The following is a 13,462-nucleotide window of genomic DNA, read 5'->3' as shown; positions in this document are numbered from 1 at the left end:
TTTTAGCTGTGAAAACACCTAATTAGTTGTTGTGGTGTAGTGGCTATTTGTCTCACATAGGTTATGCTTATAATGAAAATAGGCTCTCGTTAGATGTCACTGCAGAAACTGGAATTTTTTTTTTAAAGTAGGTCTCTAGTTGTAGTCCCCAACCCCAAAAGTTTCCTTATATAGAAAGATTATAAACTGTACCAGGAACCAATGAATACACGAGGAAAAAGTTCTGATGTAGCTTCAAGATAAGAGCTTCCCCTATTTCACCTTCTAATCGATTTGAACACAACTGAATCTAGAACCTTGTTCTAAAAGTTTTTGACTTGAATTCGGAGCTCTTTTGAGGCAGTGAATAGCTCTTGGAATTGTGTGATGATCTACAATGGCATATTGACTTATTGAGTATGACAATGGACATATTCTACACTCTACAGTGAGTGTTAGGAAATTGGAGCTAATTCTAACAGGCTTCTTTGGAGGCTTTAACTCATTCCAGGATACCTTCCTTTGCCAACGAGGAACCAAACGAGATCTAGAGTTTATATCGCTGTGGTTTGGAGTGACTACTAATTTCTGTTGACACAAGGGGCAACAGTTGTTTATCACTGCCAAGGCTGAAAGGGGGTTGTTGGCACGATAATGCTGGATGCCCTGGATGAAAATTTTTGCCTTATGGGAGTGACTTGGGTCCATAATGGTGGCTCTAGACCTTACATCTTACCAGACATGAGAACTGTAATCTATAACTCCTGCAGGCAAGACGTTGTTTTGACAAAAGTTGATATTTAGCTTTTTATGATTTTGTATTGCCAATAAGCAATAGCCCGTTTGACACCATAAAATACACTAGATAGCTCTAAAGAATTGTCTACAAAAAGGCAATTATAAACATTATAAAAGGCATAAAACCTAAAAGTATTGTATTAGAATTTACAGGAGAGTTCATAAAGGTTGATGGGTAAACTGGTGGATTTCATTTTCCAGTTGATTGGGGCTTAGGTGAGTTTGGAAACGACCAGGCATGATAGGAAAGAGGAGGTGATTCGCAATGGCTAAGACGAGGGAGACATGATCATGAGTTTACTTAGTTGTAATTTTCTGTTGACCCTTCATGCTCACAGATCAACACATGAACTCAACTCGTAAAATTGAGATTTTAAGGGAAGTCAACCTTTCAGAGAATACACAAGTTTGAGTCCTTGTTTAACTGTTATAAACAATTGTCGTCGATTTTGCTCTTGATTTAGGTTGGTTCCTTGTAGCATTACCATACCAATTCAAACCCAGGCCTTTCACTTATCACTTTTATCAGCCAGCAAAATGAGTATATCAAGTGCCTATAAACTGCCTGGAAAAAGGAATTGGTTCCACTTGGACTGTAACTTTCATCATTTTAACTATCCGACCATTCTCTTTAATAAGAATGATTATGTCATGAAATGGTCCTAAGAAAGTCAAAGGGCTACTGAATCTACCATTGTGACCAACTACTCTACAATAAAACACTCTCCTATAATACTCCTTTCGTGTCTAAATAATGAAGATCAAACTTGAAAGAACCATCATCTAAGAAGTGAGTTTAAATTCTTTTATCATTCAGGTATCATTAAGGGTAATGTTGAAGGGCAAAAAAAAAAAAGTAAATCTAGAAAGAAGCTTATTGTTGCTCGATTCGATTTCAAATTTTAAAGAATAAATTTAGATGAGATAAAATAAGTGTAGATAAACAATTTAGATGATTCTAAACTGTGTCAGTTGAATAAAAAAATAGCCTTGAGGATGAGTTAAAATATTCCGTTGAAATGTAACACATTACTTAGGGACAAAGGGTCGAAGAACTGTGATGTGATCAATTCTATAATGAGATGAAGTAGCTATGTATGGAGAAGCCATAGAGGTTATAAAAAGAGTTGTATGGCACTCAAGAAGGTAAGCTAGCTAGCACGCATGCAAAACCCCGGTTGCAATTATGATCACATGGAGGAAACTAAAACTAAGGCTATGATCATCATGCATATAACAAAGATGTTTGTGTTTGAATCATACTAGTCATCCTACTCAAGTATATGCTTCTTTTCAACTCCCTTTTGACCATCCAACTATAAAAAAAGACAAGTAAAACCAAAAAGAAACACATATTAAAATAATTAAATAAAGAAATTTTAGCCCCCCTAAAAATTGAAAAAGAAAAGGTAAAAAAAAAGGGGGAATTAAGGGTAAGGAATTAAGGATAGTGTAATGTCACATTCAATTTTGATTTTTTTTTTTTTATTATTTTTTGTTTTTGTGGTTTTTTTAATACATTTTCGTACATAAATTTTTGTTATTCTTATTTTGTTTGTACTTTAGGCCACGGTGAAAAGCACATGACAATTAACATTTTTTTAAAACAAATTAACTTTATAAGGAAATTAATTTTTAAAAATTAAAAATCAAATGTTCCCACTGAAATTCACCGAATAGTTTGTCCAAGTGAGTGGTTAAGTGTAGTTGTCAAAAGGGTCAAGCTTAGTTGAGAAATGATGAGATGACTTTATGAGAAGTTTGAGGAGTATGTAATTGTACTCTCCCCTTTTTCTTTTTTTCTCTTTTTTCTTTCTTCTTTCTTCTTTCTTCTTTCTTCTTTATTCAAACTTAAGAATTTGTGTCACTGAATCATGTTTGACATTATACTCACTCTTTGTAGTTGTAGTTGTTATCAGTAACAAAAACTTCAGCAATTGAAAGAATTTGAGCAAACTTTGGCCAATTACTCTGTTTGTTAGTCAAATTGTTAGTTCTTGTATAATGACATTTTCTTTTAATGTTTGTTCTAAAGGCTTTGTAGTGTCTTTGTGTCTGTGATGCTTAACTAAACCCACTTTGGCTAGTGAGCAATGGCTAATACTCTCGTAAACTTTTTAGTCCAATCACGAAGGATGTTTTTGATATTTTTAGTATTAACTTAGGGTGTTTTTATGATATTTGTGTCAATCCATGTGCACCATTTTTTGCCCAAAGCCTTAATAAAGTGGATTTATGGTTTGGGATAAACAATTGGGGACAGAGAGAGTAGTAAGTTCGTAACTATATAGAAGGGTAATTTTGGAATGAAAACACTTGATAATGGACTCTACTCTGAATCTAAAGATCAACTAGGATTTCCTACTGGTGATTGATTTGATATATTTGATGCTTTCATGTGCTCTTAATAAATTGTAAAACCTTAGGAAGGAAAATGTTGAAGATTGTCATTAGGTAAATATTAAATAAGTGTTTCTTGTACATCATTAATATGTTCATTAAGGTTTTTTCTCTTTAGCTAAATTTCAGTTCAGTTCATAATTTCCTTCTCTCATAAACAATTCATTTTAGCTCTATTCAGTTCAGTTCAGCTCAACTCCAATCAATTCAGTTTAGTTCAGTAAATTAGAACAGACCCTAAGATACATGCAAAGTTTTATCTATTTATCCGGGAAAAAATAAGATCAAGCAAGGCTTGGTTTAATGTTAGTGACCGAGAAGTCTTTAGTTCAATCTACAGTACTGACATTAGTGCACATCAGCACATGTGGGAGTTCATCCCCCTCCATTGTTTAATGATTACATTAATGAAGAATGTAAGACTAAGTATCAATCAAGTAATATCAAATTGGAAAAATGGGGATCTTGTTTTACCTTTATTTGCTGTAAAAACCTTGAATTGAACTCAAAACATCCCACCACATAGTTTTATGATTACTCTCTCCTGATATTGCATTACAGAAAATCATGGTAAGTCTTTCTCTCTAACATATTTTATATTTACATTTGTTTTGAAACTTTAAACTTTTTTAGGCAAAAGTTAATCCAGGGTAACATTCTAACTAATTAGTACTGTAATGAATGAGTCAAAGCTGTAAAATTGCAATATTAATGAAAAATTAGCACATAATTAGAATGTGATCAATGACCCAACAAAATTCTTTTAACTTTTAATTGAGTCAATGATTATTACCAAATCATATCTGACGCATAACACTGGATCTTTCTTAATCTTTTTTTAAAATAAATAAACAATTATCCTAAATTTTGCCTTTTTGTGTTACAAATTCCCTCTCAAGGACAAAGATCCAGGACCAAAGGGATATTGGGTCCCATATTATACAGATCCAAGAGGCAGTTTTTAGTGACTTAGTGGGAAGGAAGATGATTATCTGCATTTTTTGTAAAATAATTCAAGTTTAAAATGTAATTTGATTCGTCTATTATTTCCTCCGTTCATTAATATTGCAATAGTTGATTTTTACCCTATTTATCAACACCCCCTTTGCCGCTGTAGTTATTTACTCGGTATAATGTCAGAAAATAAAATATAATTAAAGCGTAAAACTCAACATATTACAATTTTAAGAGACTAATTTCTTGCTCCGTATTGTATTAAGAGTTTTTTTTTAAGAAAAGGAAATTTATTACTGTATTACCGATTGTGCAGTTCTGGTGTAGTACATTCAAATCTTTTTGAGAAATATGTTTGTGTATTTGGTGGGGTACTTCTGAGTTTTGACTTTGAATTTCTATTTTTTTTTTTAAAAAAAAAAAAGGTGAATGAAATATTGTATCTTTATGCAAACCAGCTGGGAAGGGCAATTGTTTTATGTGTTGTTTGTGGTTAGGGCTTCATCATAAGGAGATGATTCTTTTTAACTGTGTTTGCAAACTTTGTTTTTACCTTTTTATTTCCTGTGTTTTACAGTAGTTTTGGTCTGAACATCATTAATTAACAAGTCTTTAATTTTCATATAGAAATGGTTTTGCGTCAGGTGATTGTGACTGACATATATGTACATTGTGCAAGTACTCAAGTAGGTTTCAAATATCAGGTATGTGCCGACCATAGTACCATACGCACTACATACATACGTGACATACACTATAGAATACATAATACAAAGTACGTAGTATAAAGTAGACTTGGAAAACGGGTCGGGTGCATGTCGGGTCAATTCGGGCTTCGGGCTAGTTTCGGGTCGGGTATTGGGTCAACACTTTGGGTCGAGTTCAGGTCGGGTCAATTCGGGTCGTATCAGTCTTCGAGTCCAATTATCGGGTTGAGTTTGGGTCGAATCTATTCGGGTCAGATCAATTTTCGTCTATGTCGATGTAGAAATTTGACTAATAATATAGTATTATAATTATCAATAAGTATAAAGTATAACAATTTAATATTAATAATATATTCATTAGACAATTCCAACATACCTATATACACAAGACTATATTGTTTCACATGTATGATCATAATCATTTATTAAGGGCCTGTTCTTATACGCTGAACTGAACTGAAAATAAACTGAACTGAACTGAACTGAATTGAACTGAAAATAAACTGAACTGAACTTATTAATTAGTGATTTTTAACTAGGATTAGTGATATTTGATTATTTATTATTATATATATGTGTATATACAAATATACATATTCAAATATTTAAGAAAAATATACTATATAATTATAATATTTATGGAAAATATATTAAAAACATGAAACCCCAAAACATTTTAAAAACATATACTATTTAATTAAAAAATAAAATATTATTATAATAAAAGAACACAAAACACTTTGTAAAAAATTACCTTGAGTTATATTAACTTTAACAAAAACAATTTGTTCCAGGATTTCTTACTCATCAGTCATCCCTCCACAGTCAAAGAACCTTATTACATGATCAAACCGGATATGCTAATCATAGTGGAATTCTAGCCAATAGGGAGCTTCTCATTACTCATTAGAGAAGATACCAACAGTATCAAATACATTGGAGTACTTGTGAATTGTGATCATCTCCTTTATTCTTGTACTTGTATGTTGTGTGAGTACTTATGATTATTCATGGAAATTGGTTTTAGATTTACTCTTATGTGAATGTCATATTTATCCACACATATTATACGCATTGACGTATGTTATGCAATGATTAATGAATCATCATACACATGTATGCATAATTTGATGTGGATTTATCAATTCAAGTTGTGTGATTTTTATAATTTATTCTTATTGTGATTTACTATTTACTAAGTGTACATTGTTGTCCTGTTTTTGTGTTTATGATAGGATTTGAAAAACGAAAACATTGATCTTCATTTTGGACAATGATTCGATCCTTTATCAAAAGTTGGATATTATTTCAAAACAAATCAAAAAGAATATATTCAATAAATAAAAAAGTTTTGCTTTAAGTCCTTATTAATCTTCTAATATCAAATTGAAAGATTAAAAGATGATACTGTTGTGGGAAAAAAAGAAAAAAGTATGTAACAAATTTAAAATTGAATTGTTAGCTGGGGGATATAGAACATGGAGGTCACTTAAGTAACTTTTCTTTCATTTACTTTTAGGGAAAGAAAATAAATTGTAATAGTACTTAAAATCTAATGTTGGAATTGATTCAAGAATGTGTATTGTATTCAACTAATTTGTTTGTTATTGGCCTTAGTTCCACTCTGATCATTGAACAATTTTCTACGGGATAGAAGTAGAAATTGAGAGAGTGTAAAGCCCTGTTCTCATCAGATTATATTTATTTCAGTTCAATTCAGTTCAGTTCAGCTCCTAATTTCCCTCTCTCATAAAATATTCATTTCAGCTCAGTTCAATTCAATTCAGTTCAGCTCTAATAAGTTCAGTTCGTCAATGAGAACAGACCCTAGTCTATGTCTTAACTTGATTTTTATTTTATATAAAAGGAGTATCGTTTAAGTATAACATTAAAAATAATGTCGAAAAACTACTATGGCAAGTTAATCAACAAAAATAACCTTTTTTTTTCCAATAGATCATGACCACTTAGGCCCTATTTAATTCGCCTTATATTTGCTTATCTGAACTTATCTGATCTGGGCTGATGTGAACTGAATGTCAGATTTGACCAAACTTTGACCTTAAATATACGATAATCTATACGGAAAAAATGTATCAAGTGGGGTCTTGTTAGAATCGTAATAATGTATATTTTATTAATATGTGATTTTCATAATTTTTTTCATTACGAAACTAAAGATATTTAGCGATAAAAAACTGCACATAAAATGATGATCTGATCTGAACTTATTTTTTCTAATCTGATCTTATCTGAACTTATTTTTTCTGATCTGAACTTATTTATTCTGAAATATGTAAAAATAAGGTGAACTAAACAAGGCCTTATTAGCTTTCATCCAAATTTTTATTTTCTATCTAATGGAGTACCTTGTAATTTTTAAATACACAAATCTTAAATAAGCTATAAATTAAAGTCAGATTAAGATTTACGCCAAGACTGAATTACTCGTACTAATGAAATATATATATACAAACTCCAACATGCATACATACTCTTTTACTTGTCAGTGAGTCAGTTGTCAGTGCAAGAGGGACAAATATGTTTGATTAATGCATGCTATCAGCGTAAAACACCAACAAACTAGACGTACGTTTTCCATTTAATTTTGCTAATAAAAATAAACACATAATTCCAAACACACATAAAATATTCATACTAGTAGTATAAAGTATATACTCTTCGAATTGCCTACACATTTATACCAAATACTATATTTGTCATATTCATATATACTTTCGGAATATATATAAACCCCGTAATATAGTTGCATTACATTTATGACGTACCAAAAAAAAATGTTGCTAGGTCCATGCAATTCTAGAATAGGGTTAAAAATTTGAGGACAAAAATAAATTAAGATAGAATTGTAAAAAAATTCCAAAATAATATTGTTACACTAGTGACAGAGCAAAGGGGTAAAAATTGAAGTGTCATTGGTTTGTTTTATCATAACTTTGGTGCACGTCAATAGTAGCGTACCTTCTCTTTGGCTAGCTGTGTTCCTGCAATCGTCTCTTTCCTCTCTCCTCTGTTATTACAAGACACCATTAATTATGACTTTCTACACTGCTCGAATTCACTTGCTTCTGTGGATTGTGCCTATAACGCACCGGAGTACATTGCATTGCATCACCTTGTACTATTGCTCAGACTCGGGTAGTCGTGTTAGGCATGGGTAGTGTCACTTGTGTGTGTTCAAGTTCAACTGTTTATTTAATATGAGTTGCGGAGAAGTACTTCTTTTGTCTCCTTTTGTTTTCGGTCATCAATAAAGGTAGGACTGTAGGAGAAATAACTTTGTTTACCAACCAGGTTGTTTATTAGAGATTAATAGTAGTGAAATCCAACTCAACACTTTTAGATTTTGTTAATAGCCTACTAGTAATGGATTATTTACCAAGTGTATTAATTTTAATGGTTAAATAACTTAACATTGCATAGTGTATTGATTTTAATGGTTACATGTTTCTAAAACAACATAACTTCAGCCGAATCACCATCACAACAAATTAGCATACTTGATCAAAGCAAGGTAAAACCTTAATTATGTTTCCATACAAGTATATGTAATTTTAATTAGCATATGGATAATACAAAATACAAATGTCCAAATAAACTAGCGTTGCAAATTTTACGAAACAAAGGTACCAAATGTACCATGATAACATTGTGGGAAAAAAGAGTACGTGGTACTTGAAACACATAGGCACATAGCAAAACCCATAAAGCTAGAATTAAAGGGCAACGTCTTACGTCTATAGCTATATTGCTCCTTCAGTCCTTCCCAATCGACATGCCTATATTTTCCCTATTGCATTTACAAGAGCATGCTCTTTTGCCAGGGTATGGCCTCTCATTCGTCAATTTTCGCTTCATTTTTTTATTTTATTTTTTTTATTTATTTTATCCCCTCCTTATATTATTTCCTCATTTATATAACACTCATATTAATATTATTTTGAGGATTACAACTGTCATCCTAAACTGTACCTCATAATTCTCTCGTGATATTATATTTTTCACAAACTCACTTTTTTTTCTTTATTTACTTATTCCCTTTATTTATCTTTTATATGCTTTTTTTAACCTTATCTCTAATTAAGAGTATAATTTTTTAGACCTCCTTTATAAAAAAAAAAAACTAATAAATTATTATTTTTTTTTTTTTTTTTTTTAATTTACCCAAGAGAGGACCAAAGTAAAAGAGCAAAAAAATGCATTGAAATACGTAGTCCCATAGTATCACGGTGTCTCTTTATTTAAAGTTTTTATAATTTTAATTTATACTTTAAGAATAATAATTTTTTTAGGGAGTGCTTTTGGAAAATGTAACATCATGATTATTCAATATAAATGAGGACAAAAATTGGTATAATTAAAATTAATTTTATATCAGTCAACTATAGATTGACCTTGGAATAGTAATTTTTATTGATGATCGAGTCCTTTAGGTTTGAGTTGCTTTTTAGTTTGTCTGTCAGAAGGAAGTGCTGCAAAAACAATGAACAATTTTCGTGTTTTTGTACTTTTAATAAATTAGGAATTACCCTTTAGATAATATTTAATGATTGATCATATAAAATGTACATTGTGTTAATGTTTTGGAATGCAAGTAATGATGGAGTTCCCACGCTAGAAGGGAATTGACAGGGTTTGAATTGGTGATAGTAACCTATTTTTAATCACCAAAGAAAGAGTGAAAAATTCTTAGGATGTATTGATGAGGAAAGGATGGATAATGATGATTATAGTTGCCGATAGTTATGAGATTCGACCTCTTACTTACAAGCGGTTTTCAATTTTAAATCTCGAGAACTTGGTAAAAATAGGTTTAATTTAGGGTCTGTTCTCTTCAGCTTAATTTCAATCCAGTTTAGTTTTGTTCAGCTTCAATCAGTTCAATTCAATTCAGTTTGATTCCTAATTTCCTTATCCCATAAACAATTCAGTTAAGTTCAGTTCAGCTCTAATCAGTTCAATTCATCTCAGCTCAGTAATCAGAATAGGCCCTTAGACATTTTATTGTATTTTTACTTAACTTTTTGATGAAAGATTATACTGGTATTGCTAGATCATTAAGGTATATGAGAAGTTAAGTTTTTTGGTTTAGTCGCAAAGATAAGGTATAGAATTTATATACGAAGTAAGTTGAATCTAAATATCTAATATATCGTATATGTCATTGTTTAAGCAGGTTTTTCATATTGAAATTCAACCGATCACGGGATATCTAATGTTGTGAATAGTTCGTTGTTATAGTTGTGTGTAATATTTAAGGACAAAACGCACAACACACTTAGGAAAAAATAAGAATGCAAGAATTGGCGGGTAGAGTTTTTTGAACTATCCAAAGAGTAAAAACAACTAGGGATGTCAATGGGGCGGGGCGGGGTGGATGTTGGCCTTCCCATCCCCATCCCCACCTAATATTTTCATCCCCATCCCCATCCCCGCGGCGGGTCCAATTTTCATCCTCATCCCCGCCCCACCGGGTACAACTCCAAAACCATCCCCGCCCCACCCCCCACTTGGATATCCATCCCCACCTTATCCCCACCAAAGACCCGCCTAATCCCCATCCAAGATCCACCTAATCTCTGTATCTCAAATAAACAATCTTACATAATTAATACGAATTATAAAATAAAACATTCTACACACATTTTTGTGTTATAATATAAGTGTCATACAAAGTATTATAATTAATATTGTATTTCACGTAATTATTTTATAAATAGTATAAAAGTATGTAATTTTACTTTAAAAGATATATAGATGTGGGGATGGGGCGGGTATGAAGTGGGGCGGGGCGGGTACAACTTAAAATCCACCCCCGCCCCATCACCCATGGCGGGTATGGTTTTTATCCCCATCCCCGCCCCACCATCCGCCAAACCGAGACCCATCCCCGCCCCACTGGGGCGGGGATGGGGCGGGTCTCCTACTTGACCCGCCCCACTGACATCCCTAAAAACAACAAAAGAAAGTCCCACACTCTACTCTAGTCCCTCACGAGTATTTGAATCCTAATAATAAGTCCATTAACTTTATACGTTACTCGTATTAGTCTAAATATAGAGTGGTTGTACCTGTACATACTAATGAACCAAACAAAGGGTTCTCTTTGTTTGATCTCTCGAGCAGTGTTAGCCTTCTCTTTTTCGTCTTCCTCTTCTCTTACACGTTCTTTTCATTGGGGGTCCATTTCGTTTTGTGTGCCTACAAATTTTTTCCCTCCCACATAAATTGTTTACATTTCTCAAATTCAATTTTCTTCTTTTCTTTTTTTAGGTAAGAAACTTGAAAAATACAAGAAAACTCTCCTCACGAAGGAAAAATACAATAGGGGTGTTTATGATGTGAGTCGAGTTCAAGTTTGGGGTATCTCGATTTGACATTTTTATTGTTTAACACATTGAGTTGAGCTTAATTGAGTCGAGTTGTTATCGAGTCGATCTCAAGTAACTTGCAATTTTTATTTATTAATTATTAATGGTAAAAAAAAATTACGTATCAAATTTTTTTAATTTTTAGTAAATATAATATTATATAAAGGAATTCGAGCTTCTCGCGGCTTTTGAGTTGAGTAATAAGCTATACAACTTGACTCATTAACATTTCGAGTCAATATCGAGTTTGTGTCGAGTTTAATTGAGTTGAACTCGAGTAGCTCGCGAGTAGTCTCATCTCACCCCTAAAATATGGAGCTTATTTGTTAAAAAATATATATGGAGTATAACTTGCACCTCCCTTTCTTTTTTTCCCTCTAGAGTTTATGAATTTATTTGTTTTTGGTGAAAAACATTGTTAAAAGATGGTCTTCTCTTTTTTCCCCATTTTCATTTGTTTGTATACATAAAAACATCCACAATGGTGGTGCATAAGGACATGCTAGCAATATTTAAATAATTGCTAGCTACATGCTAGCCATTGTGAAGCTACAACCTCTTATAGGTAAGCCAAACTAGCTATGTAGTTACACTCCACCATGCTATTATATTTATTTGTTTAATACTTCCTCCGTTTTTTAATAGTTGCAACACATACTTTTTTTATTGTATTTTAGAAACGTAGGGTTCACATAGTGTAATAAACTTTAAAATGGGGTGAGTGGTTGTTAAAGTGTAATTTAGTGGCCATAAGGGAAATAGTATAACTTTTTCCAAAATAACTTTCTATTTATGGTGTATTGCAAGTATTATGACAATTCCATTTTAGGGAAGTGTTGTAAGTATTAAAAAACGAGGAAGTATATTTTATGTATTTGTTTGTTTATGTTTTTTTTTTTGTTTTTTTTTTTGGTTTATTTATTATAAAATAATATAGTTTACCATTGTAGAGGTTGTAGCTTAAATCATGTAGCTTAAAGATTTATGATGTGGCAACCCAAAACTACATGTACATGTAGCTAGCCAATGTGGATGCTCTAAGGAGTAGAAAACAATTTTTCCATAAGTAGTTGGCTAAATTCTCTCTGTACTTTTTTAGAAAAAAAAAAAAAAAAAAAAAACATTTTTCTTGTAATTAAGGTATTTCACTTCTTTTCTTCTAAGGACTTGTTTAGTCCATTTTATTTTTATTTATCTGATTTGATTCGGTCTTGTTTAATCTGATCAAATCTGATTTAATTATTTAATTTGACAAAATTTTGAAAATATATTATATTATCAGAGAGAACGAAGGATATGAATATACAATTGATGTCTTTGTTATCTATACAATTGTTGCACACCTTATTCATTTTATACACCCATTATACTCATCCCACCCTAATATTTTTTTTATAATATTTTTTTTTTTTAATGCGGAGAACGCCCATGAACCCATCCTATAAAGGGGGAATGTGAGGGAAAACCATTTTAGAATGTGCATGGTGAGATTCGATCACTGATCTCAAGCCGGAAAGTTAAAGAATTAGCCAACTAGTATAGCCTGATACCCACATCATACTAGTTGTGACGTGATCACACTCGCTCGTTTCACTCTCTCCACTTGCACAAAACCTTGTTTAAATTGTTACGGACACATAATAGTACTATTTAGAGCCTAAATGGTTTGGATCAACTAAATTAAATAGAGACTGAAAAACTTAATTAAGTTGTGCACTAAGGGCCTGTTCACAATTACTGAACTGAATTAATTGAATTTGAACTGAACTGAGCTGAAATGAATGTTTTATGAGAGAAGGAAATTATGAGCCAAACTGAACTGATTGGAGCTGAACTGAACTGAAATTAAGCTGAAGTAAACAAGCCCTAAGGGATTATTTGGTTCACCTTATTTTTTGGGAGATGTGGACGAGTTTTAGCCTAGCTCCAAGAATAAGGTACCGAGACTTTTTTGAGCGCAAGATTTGAGCGGTTAACGGAGAGCACCAAACTCATGCGTTGGCTTTGGGGCGAGGATCAAGGAGGCCGGATTTCCCTTTATGAACCTTAGCGTGAAGTGGTTTATCTGAACTTATCTGATCTGATCTAATTTGATTTGAATGTTAAATTTGACCTTAAATATACGATAATGTATAAGAAAAAAATATATCAAGTGGGGTCTTGTTAGATTCGTAATAATGTGTATTTTATTAATATGTAATTTTCATAATTTTTTTAATTACGAAATCAAAG

This window comes from Chenopodium album, chromosome 17 (genome assembly GCF_948465745.1).
Source record: "Chenopodium album chromosome 17, dcCheAlbu1.1, whole genome shotgun sequence".
NCBI lineage: Eukaryota > Viridiplantae > Streptophyta > Magnoliopsida > Caryophyllales > Amaranthaceae > Chenopodium > Chenopodium album.
Note: the sequence above shows the minus strand (reverse complement) of the source record.